This window comes from Panthera tigris, chromosome A2 (assembly GCF_018350195.1).
Source record: "Panthera tigris isolate Pti1 chromosome A2, P.tigris_Pti1_mat1.1, whole genome shotgun sequence".
Lineage (NCBI taxonomy): Eukaryota > Metazoa > Chordata > Mammalia > Carnivora > Felidae > Panthera > Panthera tigris.
The window spans coordinates 11,992,860-12,000,531 of NC_056661.1; the positions used below are offsets into that span (position 1 = coordinate 11,992,860).

At 47.8% G+C, this 7,672-nt stretch overlaps 1 pseudogene; it reads left to right on the plus strand.

Moving 5' to 3' along the window:
- Positions 1-223: 223 nt before the first annotated feature.
- On the plus strand, positions 224-1,415 carry LOC102958843 (annotated as a pseudogene).
- The last annotated feature ends 6,257 nt before the right edge of the window (positions 1,416-7,672 follow it).

The following is a 7,672-nucleotide window of genomic DNA, read 5'->3' on the forward strand; positions in this document are numbered from 1 at the left end:
TAGGGTGATGTTCCTAGGGATCCCAGAGAAAGCACACCTCAGCACTGCATCGCTCAGGAGTGATGCAGCCAGGGGAGTCGCCCAAAAAGCCCTGTCCTTTGCGGGCTATAAGTCACTCCAGGGAATATTAATGCCCACATCCCCACATGTGCAGGCTGAGCTCGTGACTGTACCCAGATGAAGCCCTGGGGCGTAGAGGTGTAGGGGGTGAGGGTGAGAAATGGGCCCGGTGCTTGGCAGCAGTCCACCCATCTGCAGGTGGATGATGGGGAATGAACGGTGTATTCACTGATGGAAATCATGCAGCAAAGAAGGTGGGTGGGCGGGGGTCCTGTTGCGGGAGAGCATGGGAAGAATGGATGAACGCCTGGAACTAGCCAGAGGGCATGAGATCCAGGGCTCGGTGCAAGGGCTGGCCGAGTCAGGACCCTGGACAACTCCTGGGTTTCCTTTCTGATTGCTCCAAGATGGCGGTGGAAGGGGCAACTCTCACCGGGGTCTCTCAGTTCCTGCTCCTGGGCCTCTCAGGGAACCGCAAGCAACAGCAGCTGCTCCTCATACTCTTCCTGAGCATGTCCTGGTCATGCGACTGGGGAACCTGCTCATCGTCCTGGCCATCACCACCGACTCCCAACTCCACACGCCCACGTACTTCTTCCTGGCTAAGCTGGCCTTTGTGGACATTTGCTTCACCTCCACCACCATTCCCAAGATGCTGGCCAACCTCGCGTCAGGACACAAAGGGATCCCTTAACGCAGGCTGCCTGACCCAGATCTTCTTCTTCATCTGGTTTGCTGGCATCGATAGCTCCCTTCTGATGGTCATGGCCTATGGCTGCTATGCGGCCATCTGTCACCCTCTGCACTACGCCGTGTCTGTGACGCCACACCTCTGTAGCCTCCTGGTGGCTGCATCCTGGACTGCAGCCTTCGGGAACGCCCTGACCCACACAGTATTACTGACTTGCCTCTTGTTCTGCACCCACAACCGGGTTCCCCATCTCTTTTGTGACCTCAGCCCTCTGCTGAAGCTGGCCTGCTCTGACACCTTTCTCAATAATGCAGTGTTGTACGCCAGGGGCACCCTACCCATCATCACCCCCTTTGTGGGTATCTTGGTCTCCTACACATGCATCTTTGCCTCCGTGCTGAGGATCCCATCCACGAGAGGCAAGCAGAAGGCTTTCTCCACCTGTGGCTCTCACCTCTCTGTGGTGTCCCTGTCCTACGGGACACTCTTCGGGGTTTATTTCAGCCCTACATCCTCCCACACGGCCCAGAAGGACACGGCGGCTGCAGTGATGTACGTGGTGGTCACTCCCATGCTGAACCCCTTCATGTACAGCCTACACAACAGTGACAGGACGGGCGCCTTGGGGGTCCTCATTGGTAGGAAGCCAGTGTTTATTCAGTGACCGTAACATTGGGATGTTTCAGTGTCCAAATCCGGGGCCCATCTGTACTAAATTGCCCTGTATAGTTCCAATCTTAGATATTTCTTTCACTTCACTCTTGGTTCTGTTTATTACATCATCCTTCCAACAGCTATTTATTGGACATCTATTACATTGCAGACACTCTTTGAAGGGCTGAGGGTCCAGCAGGGAACAAACAAAACCCCTGACCATGTGGTGCTCACACTGCAGCCTGAAGAACACATCACAGCTAAAAGAGAGTGCTCTCTGGGGCATCTGGGTGGCTCAGTCCATTGAGTGTCCGACTCTTGATTTCGGTTCAGGTCATGATCCCAGGGTCGTGGAATCGAGCCTCGCATCCAGCTCTGCGTTGACTGTGGAGTCTGCTTAAATTCTCTCTCTGTCTCTCTCTCTCTCTCTCTCTCTCTTTCTCTCTCTCTGTCTCTCAGGGTGCCTGGGTGGCTCAGTTGGTTAAGCATCTGACTTCGGCTTTAGTCATGATTGCACAGTTCATGAGTTTGAGCCCCACATCAGGCTCTCTACTGTCAGCACAGAGCCTGCTTCAGATCTTCTGTCTCTCTCTCCCTCTGCCCCTCTCCCCTGAGCTCACTCTCTCTCTCTCTCAAATAAAAATTTTCAAAAAAGGAAGTGCCTAAAAAAAGGAAGTGCTCTGCTGATGAGAGAGACCAGAACACAAGCCCCACTTTGGTTAAGATTCAGGTTAAGCAACTATAATAAAAAGACCTGATTGCAAAGGCTCAAGAGTTATAAGATTTTGCAGACTGCACTCTTTGTTTCTTTAACAACGTAGTTCCTTCAAAAAGCTTAGAGTAGACATCTGGTCTTGTTGTTTCCAGTGAGTTCCATTGCTAGGCACCAGATCCGATGGGCTTTTCTAGCCAGAGCTCCTGTGTTTATTTAATTTGCAATATTTGCTTCCTTGAACTACCTACACTTTTGTCACTCCCTGTTAATGGTCACCCGAAACAATAGCCTTAGGTGGGAGGCAAGATCCTTATTTACACTGTTTTGAAGGAACAGGAAGCTGTTAGCTCTTCTAACCTTGTGATGTTTCTGACTTTGAAACGTGGCCAATTCTCCTCCAAGATCATCTCTTTCTTGTGATTCCTTGCTGCAAGCGGCAAGCAGCAGCCAACTCACAGTGACATTCTAGCTCTTTCCAATCCTGCAAACACAGGCTCAGGAGACATATGATCTACCTGTCAGGTTGTCACCCATGGCGGTATTTCTGGACGAGGTTCTTTGGCATAACAACGGTTACCAGCTTTCCCAGCCTGCAAAATTTGTGTCCTTAACCACCGGACCAGGCAGCTCATTCAACTGGTTCTTCATTTGTGGGATGGCAACATCTCACTTCTGGTACCAGTTTCTATATTGGTCAGGATGAACAGCGTATGGGCTGTATTAGTTTCCTGGGGATTCTGTAAAAACAAACAAACAAATAAAAAGACCAAAACCAACCAACCAAACAACCACAAATGAGGTGGCTTACACAGAAATTTGTTCTCCCACCGTTCTGGAGGCCTAAAGTCCAAAATCAAGGTGTTGGCCGATTGGCTCCTGCTGAGGCTGTGAGGGAAAATCTGTCCCGAGCCTCTCTTCTAGCTGGGGAGAAGCTGGTGCTTTGCTGGCCATCTTTGGTGTCCCTTAACTTGTAGATCATGTCTTCGTCATTACATGGCATCCTCCTGGTGTGCATGGCTGTCTCCAAACACCCCCTTTTTATAAAGGCACCAGTTCTCTTGGAGTAGGAACCCACCCTACTCCAGAATGACATCATCTTAACTATTATATCTGCAACAATCCTATTTTTAAGATATGAATTTGGGGAGGAGACATGAGGCAACCCATAACATTTTTTTAATGTTTATTTATTTTGAGAGAGAGAGAGAGAGGCAGAGAGAGAGAGGGAGAGAGAGAATCTCAGGCAGGCTCCACGCTGTCAGTGCAGAGCCCAACTCGGGGCTTGATCTCACGAACCATGAGATCGTGACCTGAGCTGAGATCAACTGAGATCAAGGAGATACCCTTCTGAGGAACTCTGCAGCTGTCATAGATTTTGATTCCTCTGATGCAAATTAGTGCCAAAAGGCACAGGCGGGGGCCCTTGATTTCGAAGGAACTCTCTAGAACTCTTAGTAGGCTATTTGCTTTGAGTCAGTAACCACGCCCAAAGTTCTTTCCCAGACAGAATGTTTGCATTCCTTGATGTGCTCACGTCTCTCTAGCACATTAACGGTGGCTACTTGAGGTCATTTGAAAACAAAGGTCTTGGCAGACCTGTGTGCTGGTCTCAGCCCACTGTTGGTGATGCTCTGGCTAGGAATGCCTAAGGCACTCACCTGAGCCTGTGCTATTTGTGAGGGTGGCCACAGATATTTCCCCCTCGACAGGAGTCAGTGTTGTGGTGGAACAGCCCTCATGGTTCTTGCTACAATTACAAGGTACACCTTAGCAACAACTATTGAGGAACTTTGAAACAAATAAGACTCTTCTGCATATTTCTGGAGGGTACACAGCACACCTGGGGGCCACGCAGCAAGGTTATAGGGAGACAGAGAACATAGACTTCAGGCTCTGTGTTTACTAGGGTCCATGGATGAGGTGCCTTGGGTTTGGGGGGCTCACTCTCTATTGGCTAATTTAGAATTTTTTTTTTTTACATTTATTTATCTTTGAGAGACTGAGACAGAGTGCGAGTGGGGGAGGGGCAGAGCGAGAGGGAGACACAGAATCCGAAGCAGGCTCCAGGCTCTGGGCTGTCAGCATGGAGCCCAATGTGGGGCTCAAACCCATGAACCGTGAGATCATGACCTGAGCCGAAGTTGGACGCTTAACCCACTGAGTCACCCAGGTGCCCCTGTATTGGCTAATTTAAAGCATAAGAGCAAGAATTAGGGAGTTGGAAGGGGAAAGTGGGGTCACTCAAGCGGTCCATTATTTAGATTATCCAGAGGTTTCTAAAAGGGGAACTTCATGCTGAGGGTTCCCTAATTCCTTATCTGGTGGGTCCATTAGTAACTGTGTCACCTTTATTCAAGATGGGTGACTTATTTGGTCATGAAAAAGAAGGAAATTCTACCCCAGGGCAGCCTGGGTGGCTCAGTTGGTTAAGCGTCTGACTCTTGATTTTGGCTCAGGTCATAATCCCAGGGTTGTGGGATCGAGCCCCGCGTCAGAGAAAGACAATAAGGCAATAAGTCAGAGAAAGACAAATACTGTTTGGTCTCACTTATATGAGGAACCTAAAACAAAACAAACAAAAAAAAAAAAAAAGAAAAAAAGTTCCTAGATCCAGAGAACTGATGGATGCTTGCCAGAGGCTGAAGGGTGAGTGATAGGGAAAATGGGTACAGGTGGTCAAAAGGTACACACTTCCAGTTATAAAATAAATAAGTCATCGAGTGCAATGTCCAGCCTGGTGACTGTGGTTAATGATACTCTACCATATACGAAAGTTGCTAAGGGAGTGGATCTTAAAATTTCTCTTCACAAGAAGAAAGGAGAGTATAACCATGTGTGGTGATGACATTAACGAGAGGTACCGTGGTCTTTCACAATATATACAAATATCGAATCATTAGGTTGTACACCTGAAACTAAAAACAAACAAGTAAGCAAACAAACAAAACAATCTGAGTCAGGACAAGAGTCAGCGAACTACAGCCTATGGGCCAAATCTGGCCCACCACCTGTTTGGGTAAATAAAATTGGATGGAAACACATTTTTGAAAAAAATGGACATCTTGGGGTACTTGGGTAGCTCAGTCGGTTGAGCATCCAACTCTTGATTTCAGCTCATGATTGCAGGGTCGTGGGATCGAGCCCCGAGTCTGGCTCTGCACTGAGCATGGAGCCTGCTTAAGATTTTCTCTCTCTCTCTCTCTCTGTCTTTCTCTCTCCCCCCTATCCCTCTCCCTCTCTCCCCTGCTCATGCTCTCACTCACTCTCTCTCTCAATCTCAAAAATAAGATAAAATAAAATAAAATGGACATTTTTTGAAATGGATGCCTCTTACCCTGCAGAAGGCAATGCCCTGCTTAACCACGGGTTCCAAAATCAGGATCATGGGGTTTCTCCAACCCTTTGAGGACTCTCATCTGTGGACTTTTCTATCTCTATGCACCAACTCTTGTCCCTTGAGTCCACATCTTTCTTGTAATACTTTGCAAAACTCAGCAAGGAGCAGCCAATTCACAATGATATTCTTGCTCCTTCTTTTTTAAATTTTTTTAATGTTTATTTATTTTTGAGAGAGACAGAGACAGAATGCGAGTGGGTTAGGGGCAGAGGGGGAGGGAGACACAGAATCCGAAGCAGGCTCCAGGCTCTGAGCTATCAGCACAGAGCCCGATGCGGGGCTTGAACTCACGGACTGCGAGATCATGACCCGAGCCGAAGTCGGATGCTTAACCGACTGAGCCACCCAGGTGACCCTGTTCTTGCTCCTTCTAATCCCTCCATCTAGAGATGCAGGCTTCGTAACCACCTGAACGATCTTCCAAGTTCTCAACGATTATAGTTTCACCTTGGCTGTGACCTGAAGAGGATGCCCAGCTCTAGCCTGGGGTACCATGTCCTCACAACCCAGCCTCTAAGCTAATGCCACCTACTGCCATGGCAGCACCCCACTTCCAGGACCGGCTACTCTATTTGTTAGGACAAAAGTCTAAAGCTCCAGCAAAAAGGGAGAATCCCAAAATGCAGTATTTCAACCAAGACAGAAGCTGATTTTTCTCTGAGTCCTGGGTCGGCAGGGAGCTCTCTTCATGCAGCCGTTTTAGGTACCAATTTCCATCAATCCCTAAGACACTGGGGTTGTTTGCAAGCTGGGTCATAGGCATGTCCAAATTCCAGCTTGCAAACAAGGGGCCAAAGAGCATGAGGGAGGGAGGTCTTCTGTCCTCAGGCTTTAGCCCAGAGGGCACACACATAACTTACATTCCCATCTCAGCAGTGAGGATTTAGCCACCAATGTGGCTTAACCACAAGGCAGACTGGAAAAGATACTGCAACTACAAGGTCACAATTCCATGTTATAGAGGAGGGGAGAATGGAAGCCAGCCTTTTCCTTCCCACGTAGCCTTGGGCCAGCCTGAGTTTTCTCTTATGTAAGATAAAGGTATTAACCCGTAAAGCACAGGGCTGTGAGCAGGGTGACACAAGATAAGGTGTGGCATCCATGACGGGCAAGATCCTCGTTTTGGGGTCTACTTTTAGGGAAACCCAAAGTAAGACATGCACAGGAAGGTAGAGGTGATATAGGAATGACTGAAGTTTGTAAATGCTGAGACATTGCATCTAAAACACTCAGTGCCTGGCACATAGTAAGTGTTCAACAAATGCTATTGTTACTTCTAAAAAATGTGGTAAGGGGCACCTGGGTGGCTCAGTGGGTTGAGCGTCCGACTCTTGATTTCAGCTCAGGTCATGATCCCAGTGTCGTGGGATTGAACTCCAAGTTGGGCTCCACCCTGAGCGTGGAGCCTGCTTGAGATTCTCCCTCTGCCCCTTTTCCCCTGCTCATGTTTTCTCTCTCTTTCTCAAAAAAAAAAAAAAATAATAATAATAATTAATTAATTAAATTTAAAAAATTAAAATTAAAAAATGAAAACAAATAAAAAATAAATAAAAGACCACTCACCTGTGGTCTTTATATATGCAACACCTGTTTCTACCACCCCACCTCTCAGTCGTCCTTTTGACCTCACTTCAATGCCACCTCCTTGGGGAAGGCCTCCCTGACTTCCAGCCAAGGCTAATTAAGTCCCCATGTTGCATATTCCATGGTAAAATACACATAACACATAACATGAAATTTTCCATCTTCACCGTTTTTCAGTGTTCACTTCAGTGGCATTAAGTACATTCTCGTGGTTGTGCAACCGTCACCACCGTCCATCCCCACAACTCTTATCATCTTGAAAAACCGGAACTCTGTCCCCATTGAAACACTAACTCGCCATCCCCCTCCCCCAGCCCCTGGCACCCACCATCCTACTTCCTGTCTCTATGAATTTGACTCCTCTAGGGACCTCCTATAGGTGGCATCAGACAGTATTTACGCCTTCGTGCCTTGCTTCTTTCACTCCGCATGACATTGTCAAGGTTCAACAATGTTATAGTGTGTGTCAGAATTTCCTTTCTTTGGAAGGTTGAGTAATCCATTGTATCAAGATATGACACATTTATCTTTATCCATTCATCCATCAGTGGATACACGGGGTGCTTCCAGC